Source organism: Cervus canadensis, chromosome 14, assembly GCF_019320065.1.
Source record: "Cervus canadensis isolate Bull #8, Minnesota chromosome 14, ASM1932006v1, whole genome shotgun sequence".
Classification (NCBI taxonomy): Eukaryota; Metazoa; Chordata; class Mammalia; order Artiodactyla; family Cervidae; genus Cervus; species Cervus canadensis.
Window position 1 is genome coordinate 61,208,556 of NC_057399.1, and position 14,151 is coordinate 61,222,706.

Consider the following 14,151-nt stretch of genomic DNA (forward strand, 5'->3'; position numbering starts at 1 on the left):
CTCTGTGGTGAGCTGTGACCTCAGCAAAGTTTACCTCATGCCTCAGTCTCTTCCTCAGTAGTGTGGAAACAATGACCTCCCTAATAAGGGTATTACGAAGACCATGCATGCTTGCTCAGTCACTTTAATCATGTCCGACTCTGTAACCCTACATACTGTAGCCCGCCAGACTCCTCTGTCCATGGGATTCTTGAGAAAAGAACACTGGAGTGGGTTGCCATGCCCTCCTCCAGGGGATCTTCCTGACCCAGGGATCGAACCCTCATCTCCTGCATCTTCAGCATTGCAGGCAGATTCTTTACCCACTGAGCTACCTGGGAAGCCCCACAAAGTTCAACTTGACTGAAATGTTAGTATACTTATATGGTACAGCAGTTTTTGGCACATAGCAAGGACCATATAAATATGTGTTAGTTGTATTGTTGTCATTATCATTAACCAATATTGTTATAAGTCACTGGCCCTACAAAACTTGGTGCAGCTTGGTGCATCTTTTTTAGGATGGTTTGCACATAGTCAAGAGTGATTATGTTTGGCAAAAAAAAACATATTTTAGAGGATGAACCTTGTTACTGTCTCTTTCTTTTTATTTCCTGGTATCACAGCTTCTACAGCAATGGGGAGAAGAGGACTTCCTGGCTTATGTAGACAGGTATTGTATTTTAGGTCCCATACTTTATACAGAAATGGATGTCACTCAGTTATTCTGTTTTGAATTATTCCAAAATGATGTAAAAAACACAAGATACAAAGCTTACTACCTGACAAACCAAACAAATATGCTCTATTCCCTCATCAAGTTTCAACATTTTCATCAAGATACAAAATAGATTCTTATAGGCTGGACCCCAGAGCCTTTTGGTTTCTGCAAGCAGTGTAGCAAACACAGCCTTCTCATTGTTTTCTTCCTCTAGGGTTACTGATTTCTACCAGAAGCAGAGGGATGCATTATTGGCAGCTGCAGACAAGTGGTTAAGTGGTGAGTGGAACATACATCCTGTCCTGGGATGAGCAGTAGTGCTTATATGAGTGAGTGATACCACTCATTGATACCTACTTAAAGCCAAATAACATCTGTATTGAAAGGTTTTCAAAATTTTGCTCCAAATAGAAGAATTGTGAAATCAACAACATACTGCTTTACTGACTCTATAAGGACAAAATAGTGCAATCTAAGGCAGGTTTCTCATTAGAGATGATTTGCCTTTTAATTATTAACTTCATTTATCTAACATGTAATATTTAATATTGCAAATTTGATTTCAGTATGATTTAGATTTAATTTTCTATTAAGGAAGAAAATAAAATGAATTGCATGACTTTAATTACATCACTAAAAATGCCTGTAGTAGGAATAACAGTAAATACAAAGTGTCTATTCCCTATTTCTATCAAATCTTGCTCCCTATGAAGTCTTAGTAAAAATAGAATTAGTACCTTTTTGATGAGTACTATTCTACCACTCAATATAATGAAGTTGAAAAAAGGTTTTAATCAACAGCAGGTTTTTTTTCCTTAAAGGGTAATAATTAAAATCAAAGTAATTATTCTTCCTTCTTGGTTTCTCTATCCTTACATTCAATGAAACATAAAGCCTATAAATGCACCCAGAATTCTTTAATTTTAAGTATTCCTTTCATAAATGATTGTGCATGTTCCAGTCGTGTCCGACTCTGTGTGACCCTATAAACTGTAGTCTGCCAGGCTCCTCTGTCCATGGGATTCTCCAAGCAAGAATACTGGAGTGGGTGTCTGCACCCTTCACCAGGGGACCTTCCTGACTCAGGTATTGAACCCACTTCTCTTTTGTCTCCTGCATTGGCAGGTAGGTTCTTTACCGCCAGCGCCACCTTGGAAGCCCCAAAATTAATTACATTCTGATAAAAATTCAATTAATTAGACTTCTGAACAACTATATAGATGATAGGATTTATTGAAACACTAGAAGACTCTAGAAAGAGTTGAAGAATCCTCTACTAAAACTGAAAGAGCCACCTGTGTCTGAGGGACAGTTCTAAGGATTGGAGGTGGGCATGATACAGGAGTTCCTGAACAGCCCTGAGGACCCACTAGAAGCCTAAATATACACAAGTCCCCTCTCTCTCTTTCAAACTGTCCCCTCACTTTTTTAAATAAAATGGATAACACCCATTTTCAGGACTCATAAAATTATGCTTTAAAACTGCTACCCCTGAAGGGACTTTTTTGGAAATGCTAATTATAGTTACTGTAATTTGTCAATAAAGCAATATAGTTGACATCATCAACAATAGCCCCAGGAAATAGTTCTTCTTTCCTTTATAGGTTTGGCAGAATGGCATGTTCCTACTGCTGGAATGTTTCTGTGGGTTAAAATTAAGGGCATTCATGATGTAAGAAAACTGACTGAAGAAAACGCTTTTAAGAAAAAGGTAAGACAGGGACAGAAGCCATACTTTTTCTTTAATATCTTAATAAAACTGGCGAGAAGTGTTTATCATTGCCCACCAACACAAGGCATAATGTTTCTTATCAGATACGTTATCTCATTATTAAGATCACGATAGATTTTGGGTTACAGAATTAGTCTTCTGGTCTAAAGTAGACGAAATACAGTCATTCAGTTCAGCTACTGATCAGCCGCTTAGTGGCTAAGAGCACAGCCTCTGGAGCCACAGTCCTTGGGAGTGAGCCCAGCTCCAGCCCTGCCCTGATATGTGGTGTTGGGTGAGGTGTTCTTGCCAAGTCTCATCTGGAAAATGCAGATAATAGGAATCTCTCCCTCTTAGGGTTACTACGATGATGAAAAGAGTCAATATGGATAAAGCACCTAGATTAATCGTTGGCACATAGTGAATGCTTGATAAGAATTAACCATTAGTTTTTATCATTTTTTAAAACTTTAATTATAGTATCATTGATTTACACTGTTACATCAGTTTCTGCTATACAGCAAAGTGAATCATTTATATATATATATATGTGTGTGTGTGTGTGTGTGTGTGTATATGAGTAAAATTGTCAGTCGCTCAGTCGTGTCCGACTCTGTGACCCCATGGACTGGAGCCCACCAGGCTCCTCTATCCATAGGATTTTCCAGGCAAGAATACTGCAGTGAAGTCTAGGGGTCCCCAAGGAGAGAGGTCTGGAATACTCAAGGAGGAAGAAAGGACAAACTTTTTACTTTTTTTCCCTCTACATTCCTTAGGATTGTGTAACAATAATGTATCCTGCCTGAGGACAGTCTCTGGATTAAAGCCTCTGGCTAATTCTGTTATCTTAAAACATAAATTATGGGAGTAGGTCTGGTGAGGCCTTTACAACCTCCAGACATTCTTTGGATTCATTGGAGAGTCTATAACTCCATCGCTAACACTAGCAAGCAAGTACTCTTTCTACCCCCTTCTGATGTCTATGTCAGAAGCTTTCTCTATCTCCTTTACACTTTAATAAAACTTTATTACACACACACACACACAAAAAAAAGAATATTGGAGTGGGTTGCTATTCCCTCCTCCAGAGGATCTTCCCAGACCCAGGGATCAAACCTGGATCTCCCACACTGCAGGCAGACTCTTTACTGTTTGAGACACCATTACCTGCATATATTTATACATATGCACTCTTTTTTAGACCCTTTTCCCATACAGGCCATTACACAGTATTGAGTCGAGTTCCCTGTGAATACAGTAGGTCCTTATTAGTTATCTATTTTATACACTGTATATTTGTCAATCCCAACCTCCCAATTTATCCCTACCCACCTTACCCCTTGGTAAGCATAAGCTGTTAGTATTTAAAAGAGAAGGATTTTTTTTTCCTGAATAGAAACTAAAACATACTATTTAAGTCTACAGATGGTGACTGTAGCCATGAAATTAAAAGACCTGACTCCTTGGAAGGAAAGTGATGACCAACCTACATAGCATATCAAAAAGCAAAGACATTACTTTGCCAACAAAGGTCCGTCTTATCAAGGCTATGGTTTTTCCAGTGGTCATGTATGGATGTGAGAGTTGGACTGAGAAGAAAGCTGAGCACTGAAAAATTGATGCTTTTGGACTATAGTGTTGGAGAAGACTCTTGAGAGTCCCTTGGACTGCAAGGAGATCCAACCAGTCCATCCTAAAGGCGATCAGTCCTGGGTGTTCATTGGAAGGACTGATGCTGAAGCTGAAACTCCAATACTTGGGCCACCTCACACGAAGAGTTGACTCATTGGAAAAGACCCTGATGCTGGGACGGATTGGGGGCAGGAGGAGAAGGGGACGACAGAGGATGAGATGGTTGAATGGCATCACCGACTCGATGGACATGGGTTTGAGTAAACTCCGGGAGTTGGTGATGGACAGGGAGGCCTGGCGTGTGGCGATTCATGGGGTTGCAAAGAGTCGGACACAACTGAGCGACTGAACTGAACTGAACTGAAAGTACAAATTCATGAAGCCCTTACTATCTATCTCTGCAGGAAAAAAATAAAAAATATCAGAAAGGGTCAAACAGAATAATATTGATGATTCAGTTCAGTTCAGTTCAGTCACTCAGTCATGTCCGACTTTTTGCACCCCATGAACCGCAGCACACCAGGTCTCCCTGTCCATCACCAACTCCCAGAGTCCACCCAAACCCATGTCCATTGAGTCAGTAATGCCATCCAACCATCTCATCCTCTGTCATCCCCTTCCCCTCCTGCCCTCAATCTTTCCCAGCATCAGGGTCTTTTCCAATGAGTTAGCTCTTCCCATCGTGGCCAAAGTATTGGAGTTTCAGCTTCAACAGCAGTCCTTCCAATGAACACCCAGGACTGATCTCCTTAGGATGGACTGGTTGGATCTCAGTGCAGTCCAAGGGACTCTGAAGAGTCTTCTCCAACACCACAGTTCAAAAGCATCAATTCTTCTGCGCTCAGCTGATTAAAGTTGATTCATTGATTAATGACAAAGTCCAGCTTTAATCAAGATAACATGAAGGAAAGAAGCAAGTTCCTAAGGATTAATGTGTCAGGAACTCACAGAAGAGCCACTCAGAAGAGTCACTGAGATCCAGTAACTGTAAGAACAGTGTATACATATCCTTGGAGATGGGTTGTCTCTGGGTATATTCTTGATTTACTTTCTTTCTCACATGATTAAATATGCCTTTCATAACTTATAAATGAGTGAAAGTGTTCAGATGGTAAAGAATCTGCCTGCAATGCAGGAGACATGGGTTTGATCCCTGGGTTGGAAAGGTCCCTTGGAGAAGGGAATGGCAACGCACTCCAGTATTCTTGCCTGGGAAATCCCATGGACAAGAGCAGCCTGGCAGGCTACAGTCCACGGGGTCGCAAAGAGTCGGACACAACTGAGCAACTAACACTTTCACTTTCAAATATGCTTTTCATAATTTATAAATGAGTAGAATTTGGGCCGGAGAAGGCAATGGCACCCCACTCCAGTACTCTTGGCTGGAAAATCCCATGGACAGAGGAGCCTGGTAGGCTGCAGTCCATGGGGTCGCTAAGAATCGGATACAACTGAGCGACTTCCCTTTCACTTTTCACTTTCATGCATTGGAGAAGGAAATGGCAACCCACTCCAGTGTTCTTGCCTGGAGAATCCCAGGAACGGGCAAGCCTAGTGGGCTTCCGTCTAGGGAGTCACACAGAGTCAGACACGACTGAAGCAACTTAGCAGCAGCAGCAGAGTTTGGGCAGTTAAAACTATATATAAGGTGAGGGAGTATATGAAAAAAATAATTTGTGTTATGAGGGAAAATGATGATTTTGAGTGATTAATAATTTTTTTTAAATTCCTGGGACTCTGATATGCTTCCATCTACATATTTTTGTGGACATAATGGTATTAGACCCAGATGAGGTTAATCCTGACATTTCATTGTCTGATCTGAACCTAAGATGGACTCTTTTTGTTAAAATTTTAAGTTATGACAAACTTTTCCTAAATGGCATCCTAATTTTATTAATTCTTCTCTCTGTTCTATTTTAGGCCTTCCAGGGATTTGCTCAAATTATAAAAGAATCTTTATGAAGAAATCAAACTCTGCATAGCATTCATGATTTTCAGATAAATTATTACTGTGTTTTAACAGGAAGAAAATGATCATTGATGTTAGACTTACAGATTGGGTTTCACCAAACATGTCATACCTGTAGTAATTTAGACAACTTTTAAAGTGCACTTGAACTCATCCAATTGCCAAAATATACTTTTGATCTACCTGTAACTTTTGATAAATTTTCAACCCACAAAAAAATTTATTTTTATCCTTGATTTTACTGTAAAGCACTCAGTAGTTGCTTTATAATTTTCCATAAATTTTCTTTGAAACTATAGTTTACTACAGTAAACTATAATTTACAATAAATTATTTGAAAACAAACAGTCATAGCCAAAATGGTATATAATGTGAACTTTTTCTATTTTTAAGAAAATGTAATAAAATCTCATTGCAAAATTTGTCAGAATTTGACCATTATACATAACTTTTAGTAAGACTATCACAGATACTGTATTATGCCATAGAAATTCATTTAAAATAAAAGTCTGAATCAAAACATACCTAAACATCTGTCTATTAATTCCAAGTAAGGAGGAGAGATTAAGGACTGAGAAAAATACACTAAATTGTATTTTTATGAAACTACACAAACTACACATTTCAAAAATGCATTCCTATCAGTTACATAATTTCAATCTACTACACTACTTTGTGGCACTTAGGATATACTTTTTAATGATTTTCTTTCTTACCTTTTATAATCTTTATCTTCCCCAGCTGATTATTAGATAAATGTTGATTTAAATTTTTTCAAACAACCCAGGAAGCACAAGGAATTAAATAAAAGCCACTGGCTATCTCACCTGCAGCATTTATCATCCATTCTTTTATATTTTTTTTCTATGTATGTACATGTGCTATGTACAAGAATGGGATGTCATTAGGACAGTATCACAAATTCCCTGTATCCATTTTCTATTGTTGTGGAACAGTTTACCAGTGCTCTAAGACCCAGTCCTTGTCAAGTTATCAAGTCCTTTGAGGAATTAGGAAATTTACATCTTTCTCATTCCCACCATCCTTTGTTTGTATAAACATCTCCACCACAGTTATTATTTTCCTGGCATCTAAATGATGCCATCTAATACCTCTGGCAGCTAAAGTTCTTAAACAAAAATCTTACCTTAAAGCTCAAATCAAATCAGCTGGCTCCAAGCTCAGATCCCATTTCTAGAGCAGGTTACATGATTATTTAGAAGACATACAGGGTTGCAGGTACCAGAGGACAGCTGAAATGGAAAGCTGACAACAAGCCTGTGAAGTGGGACGAGAGAGGAAAATGCAAATGAAAATTAATTCATAAAAGTAAAACTGGCTTCCAGGTACTTTATTCACTTTGAAAGTTGAAAGTGTTAGTCACTCAGTCATGTCCAACTCTTTGTGACCCATGGACTGTAGCCCATCAGGCTCCTCTGTCCACAGGATTTTCCAGGCAAGAATACTGGAGTGGACTGTCATTACCTTCTTCAGGGGATCTTCCCAACCCAGGAATCAAACCCAGGTCTCCGCAGTAAAGAGAGATTCTTTACTGTCTGAGTCACCAGAGAAGCCCATTTAATCACTAGTTTCCAACAACAGCCAAACTGCTCAGCCTGGGCTATATATTCAATACATGAGGGCCTAGTTTTTCTTTTTATGTCCCCCATTTCAGTTCAGTTCAGTTCAGTTCACTCAGTCGTGACCAACTCTTTGCAACCCCATGGACTGCAGCATGCCAGGCTTCCTTATCCATCATCAACTCTCGGAACTTGCTCAAATTCATGTCCATTGAGTCAGTGACGCCATCCAACCATCTCATCCTCTTTGTCCCCTTTTCCTCCTGCCTTCAATGTTTCCCAGCATCAGGGTCTTTTCTAATGAGTCACTTCTTCACATCAGGTGACCAAATTATTGGAGCTTCAGCTTCAGCATAGGTCCTTCCAAAGAATATTGAGGACTAATTTCCTTTAGGATTGACTAATTGGATCTCCTTGCAGTCCAAGGGACTCTCAAGAGTTTTCTCCAACACCACAGTTCAAAAGCATCCATTCTTCACTGCTCAGCTTTCTTCATAGTCCAACTCTCACGTCCATACATGACCACTGGAAAAATCATAGCTTTGACTAGACGGAACTTTGTTGGCAAAGTAATGTCTCTACTTTTCAATATGCTGTCTAGGTTTGTCACAACTTTTCTTCCAAGGAGTAAGCGTCTTTTAATTTTGTGGCTGCAGTCATGATCTGCAGTGATTTTGGAGCCCAAGAAAATAAAGTCTCTCAGTGTTTCCATTGTTTCCCCACCTATTTGCCATGAAGTGGTGGGACCAGATGCCATGATCTTCGTTTTTTGAATGTTGAGTTTTAAGCCAGCTTTTTCACTCTCCTCTTTCACTTTCAGTGAAAGTAAAATTTGCTCAGTCACATCCGACTCTTTGTGACCCCGTGGCCAGAATACTAGAGTGGGTAGCCTTTCCCTTCTCCAGGGGATCTTCCCAACCCAGGGATCGAACCCAGGTCTTCCACATTACAGGTGGATTCTTTACCAGCTGAGCCACAAGGGAAGCCCTCACTTTGATTAGAAAGCTCTTAGTTCCTTTTCACTCTCCGCCATAAGGGTGGTGTCATCTGCATATCTGAGGTTATTGATATTTCTCCTGGCAATCTTGATTCCAGCTTGTGCTTCATCCAGTCTGGCATTTCGCATGATGTACTCTACACAGAGGTTAAATAAGCAGGGTGACAATATACAGCCTTCACGTACTCCTTTCCCAATTTGGAACCAGTTCATTGTTCCATGTCCAGTTTTAACTGTTGCTTCTTGACAAGCATACAGGTTTCGCAGGAGGCATGTAAGGCAGTCTGGTATTCCCATATCTTTAAGAATTTTCCACAGTTTGTTGTGATCCACACAGTCCAAGGCTTTGGCATAGTCAATAAAGCAGAAGATGCTTTTCTGGAACTCTCCTGTGTTTTCTATGATCCAAAAGACATTGGCAATTTGATCTCTGGTTCCTCTGCCTTTTCTAAATCCAGCTTGATCAACTGAAAGTTTTCAGTTCACGTACTGTTCAAGCCTAGCTTGGGGGATTTTGAGCGTTACTTTGCTAGCATATGAGATCAGTGCAATTGTGCAGTAGTTTGAACATTCTTTGGCATTGCCTTTCTTAGGAATTGGAATGAAAACTGACCTTTTCCAGTCCTGTGGCCACTACTGAATTTTCCATATTTGTTGGCATACTGACTGCAGAACTTTCACAGCATCATCTTTTAGGATTTGAAATAGCTCAGCTGGAATTCCATCACCTCCACTAGCTTTATTCATAGCGATGCTTCCTAAGGCCCACTTGACTTCACATTCCAGGATGTCTCGCTCTAGGTGAGTGATCATACCATCATGGTTATCTGCATCATGAAGATCTTTTTTGTATAGCTCTTCTGTGTATTCTTGCCACCTCTTCTTAATATCTTCTGCTTCTGTTAGGTCCATACCATTTCTGTCCTTTATTGTGCCCATCTTTGCATGAAATGTCCCCTTGGTATCTCTAATTTTCTTGAAGAGATCTCCAGTCTTTCCCATTCTATTGTTTTCCTCTATTTCTTTGCATTGATTTCTGAGGAAGGCTTTCTTATCTCTCCGTGCTAGTCTTTGAAACTCTGCATTCAGATGTGTATATCTTTTCTTTTCTCCTTTGCCTTTAGCTTCTCTTCTTTTCTCAGCTATTTGTATGGCCTCTTCAGACCACCATTTTGCCTTTTTGCATTTGTTTTTTTGGGGGGAGATGGTCTTGATCACTGCCTCCTGTACAATGTCACAAACCTCTGTCCATAGTTCTTTAGGAACTCTGTCTATTGGATCTAATCCCTTGAATCTATTTGTCGCTTCCACTATATAATTGTAAAGGATCTGATTTAGGTCATACCTGAATGGTCTAGTGGTTTCCCGGAGTTAGAGGAATTGATTTACATTAATAGCCCCCTCGTCAAGCTGGGATATATGCAGTCTAACCACAGTCTATGGGAATCTGCTTCTTCAAAGAAAAACAGAAAGGCAGAGAGAGGACACACAGGAGATGGGCAGACTGCCCCTTATCATTCAGGGTTCACTTTCATTTCCAGAGATTTCTTTCCCCTCAGTCAAAGCATCTGTTTTAGGAGCCTCGTTCAATGCCTTCACCCTTGTGAGTCTTTCTGAGCTTGTGGGAAAGTTGTCTGGCAGGATCGAGAAACATTAAATGTTTGTAGTCTTTGAGCAGTGGATTAGATGCTGCGGCTTTGCTCCCTGGGCTCAGTGAACTCCTTCCTGTGTCCTCAAGCCCTGGAAGATAACATGCCACATTTCCAGATGACCCTGCAGCCACAGTCCCAGGTGTGCGTTCTGCCCCTCAGATGCCTGGGTGCCGGGGTCCAGCCCCAGCAGGATCCAGGGGAACCCTCAGGATGAACGGCATCGGCGAATGAGAAAGAGAGAGAAAGAGAGAGAGAGAGAGAAAGAGAAAGTGAGAGACCAGACCAGGATATGTGGCAGAGTCTGGCAGTTGCTTTATTTTTCACCATAGCCTTTATACCCTAAGTTGGTACATTTCTAAGGGGCAGATAAGCATACAGACTTAGTTTAACATTATATCAGCTTGTCCTTCAGGAAACCAGGTGTGCTCTGCATATTTTTTGTTTATGAGAGTCTTTTCCCATAGATTTTTTGTACATTATCTTCTGGCCTTGAGGTTTAGCAGAAAACAGAAAATTGGCAGTCTCATGGTACAGCAAGTTGTAACATAACAGAAATACAATCTTGTTAACATAAAAGTCAGTCTTTTTGCAGAAGTTCTCAGCTAAATTTATCTAAAAAGTTTAACACACAAAGACTGTGGCTCTGGTGAGGCAGCCCCTGTTTAGCACTCCTGGTTAAAATTAACAATTATCTTATTGTTTTTACACTAGGGCTAAACTCTTATTTTACTATATCTTTAACTATATTAACAATAGTGTCCACTGCACAACCTCAGCACATTAACATCAATCAAACGTTGATCTAATAACCATTTTTAAAACAATATTTTTTGTATTCTCTAATAGGGCTTCCTCACCCCCCAAAGGGCTCTGTGCCAATTAGGGCCTTTTTAATGGTTAATCTCTATGTATAATATCTTTTGGCTTTGAGGCCTGTTGACAATTTATGGTTTGCACCTGGTGCAACTTTAAGCAACTTCAGTAGCTGACCCTGTCTTTTTTGTGGTTAATCTATTTTCTTTCTATTAGGTGTCATCTCCAAGGGAACTAGATAGGATTACATTTTTACAGAACAGAAATGCAAAGGATTGCAAAAACAGCAGATATGGCACAAAACAGGCTCTTAGTCTAAAAGTTAATTACTTGCAAGAAGTCGCCAGCTAATTCTCTATCTAAACTATTTTCTATTAGGCACATATGTGGCTATAATATTTGTGGAGCTTTTCTTACCCCACGAAGGGGCCTATGCATAATAGTTTCTTATGTTAGTATACTGTGCTTAGGATGTTTAGACCAATCATGAGCATTTTTTGCAATGGGAGCACACGTTTATCAAATAAGCCAGAATGCCAGCAAAAGAGTTTGAATAGAAGCATTTCCTTCATCCCTGGCCCCTTCATAGGGTACCAGCATCCAGGAGATTTATTAATTAACTTTAAAGTTGGTCTTTATTCAGTGAAAGAGGAGTAGGAGAGCTCTCGGCAGGCAACACAAGAATCTGCAGCAGGGCAAACAAGAACAACAGCAGAAAAAGGGGGGAGGATACAGGATGGGGTAGAGGCCGAGGCCAACCTGGAGGGTCCCTTATCCTAGACGGCCTTGCCTGTCAGGTTCTTTCCTCATGACCTCGTCATGGATGGGGTCCCGGACAGCCTTGCCTGCCCGGTATTTTCTTCATGACCTCGTCACGGGCGGGAGCCCCCATAACGGCTTCCGGCACCTGGGTTCAGAACTGAGTTGGAGGAATCAGGCAGGATGCAGGGCCCCCGACTTCCAGCACAGCTAAGGAAGCAGGACCTTGGAGTAAGCTGCTGCTGGGTTGGGTGGATCTGCTTCTGGCAGAAATGGGGAAATGCAGGGCTAGAAATTGTTCCCAGCCCTGTGGAAATTATTCCATCCACATTTTCAGTTATTCCAACCATTTGGAAACCACAGAATATATGATAATAAACATCTTTTGCCTACATCAGCCAGAGTGTTTCCATTATCAGCAACTGAATGCTCAACAGGCCAGGTACAGCTTATTTCAGCAAAAGGATAGAGCAAAATCTCAAAGAGAAAGTCACATGGACAAAGTCTAGAGGAAACCAGGAACAAGCATCCTAGATCCCTGCCCAGCAGTTCCATAAGACTTGTTTAATTCCTTCACCAGTTATGGGTGACAATGTGGTTGTAAGACTGCCCCATCTGCCACAGAGGGGGAGCAGGTGTACAGCATAAATACACTGTCAACATGAACCACTTGGAGAAACCATGAGAAGAGGCCTCAGCCCCCAGACATGCTGGACATTCTTCCAATCCATATGTCCTGAGAGCTCGGTTCCCAGGAGCCAGCCAAGAGCAGGCAAGGAAGCAGCCCATTCCTAGGAATGTGCACAGTCCTGGGGGCCCAGAGCTGCTGCCTTCACCCTCTCCTGCCCACCAGCAACCCCACTTCTGGACAGGTAAAGACTTACCCAAAATATGCAAGACATTCAAAACTACAAAGACAGTAACTATAATTTAAAACAGCATAAAGCTAATAAATAAATAAATAAAACAAAAAATGCTGAGGGTGAGTATAGCAGTTTGATGACTAAAGGTCTCACAACAGGAAAATGTTCTGTCAACTACGGTTCACTCACTTAGCTAAGTTTTAGACACCATTACAGTAAAATGATCACATGGGATGAAGTCAGGGTATATGAGTACAATACCAAAATGTCAGAGTTTGGAGCAGAGAAAGATCTATTACAGAGTCTTGTAACGTGACGGGTGGCTCATGCCTTAAAACCGCAATCTCCTCAAAAACTTTCAGCAAAGCTCTTTTCTAGGAAAGGTGAGGGAGGCATGCAGTAAGTTGTTGAAAACATCTTTTGGAGTCAGATTCTTCCTTGTTCAAGTCAGGTCATGGACAGGTCATGATCTCCACCAAGACAAATGTTATCTTCTGTTCTGATAAGAAAGGGCACAGGGCTTCCCTGGTCGCTCAATGGTAAAGAATTTGCCTGCCAATACAGGGGACACTGGCTCGATCCCTGATCCAGGAAGATTCCGCATACCATGCGGCAACTAAGCCCCTGCAACACAACTACTGCGCCTGTGCTCTAGAGTCAGTGCTCTGCAACAAGAGAAGCCACCACACTGAGAAGTCCAGGCGCACCGCACCTACAGTAGCCCCTCCTGCCCCTACAGAACAGCTCGCACAGCAACAAAGACCCAGCCCAGCCAAAAATAAATAAATAAACCTTTAAAAGGAAAGAAAGAAAGGGCACTGTCCCAAGGCTCGACTCTCGCCCTCCAAGTCCAGGTCCTGGCTAAGACATGGTCACCCGGCCCAGCACCCATCCTGGGTCCTCCCACCAGGCCTGGCTGAGGAGGTAGAGTTCTCTCAGGGCCAGACCCCCAGACCCAGCTGTCCTTGTGGAGGGGACCGGGTGCCCAGGACCCACCTGGCCCTCAGGCTTTTCATTAAAACTGGACAGAATCATTTGCACAGGATCCATAGGAATCCACGCTGCAGCAAGTACTGTCAGATTTGTTTCCAGCTCAGACAACGGCCCTTCTTTGAGGACAGCCTCAACCACCGAGGTGTACCCCAAGTAAAGATGTGGATGTCCTTGCAACTCAACCCTGACCTCCGGGTCCTCCTAGAACAGACGGTGGTCTAAGCCGGGCCAAGTTCCAAACCTGACTGGGAGAGACTGAAGCTATTACCTGACGGGCAGTCTCCTATCCTCCAGGTGCTGAGGCCTCTGCGGACGTGACCCATGGAGACGCGGCTGCCATCAGGCCACTGAAACGGGCATGGGGGAAAGCTTCCCTGTGCCTCAAAGCCTGGGCCCAAGGGGTGGGCAGCTGTGGGGAAAGCTCTGGACTCGGCGGGCGGGACGCAGCCCTCAGCTTGTCCCCCGGGCCGCCAGCCTGA

General features: G+C 41.9%; 1 pseudogene; it reads left to right on the forward strand.

Annotated features, from left to right (window-relative positions):
* The window catches only part of LOC122452969, a 30,893-nt pseudogene extending 16,999 nt beyond the window's left edge, over positions 1–13,894 (forward strand).
* The last annotated feature ends 257 nt before the right edge of the window (positions 13,895–14,151 follow it).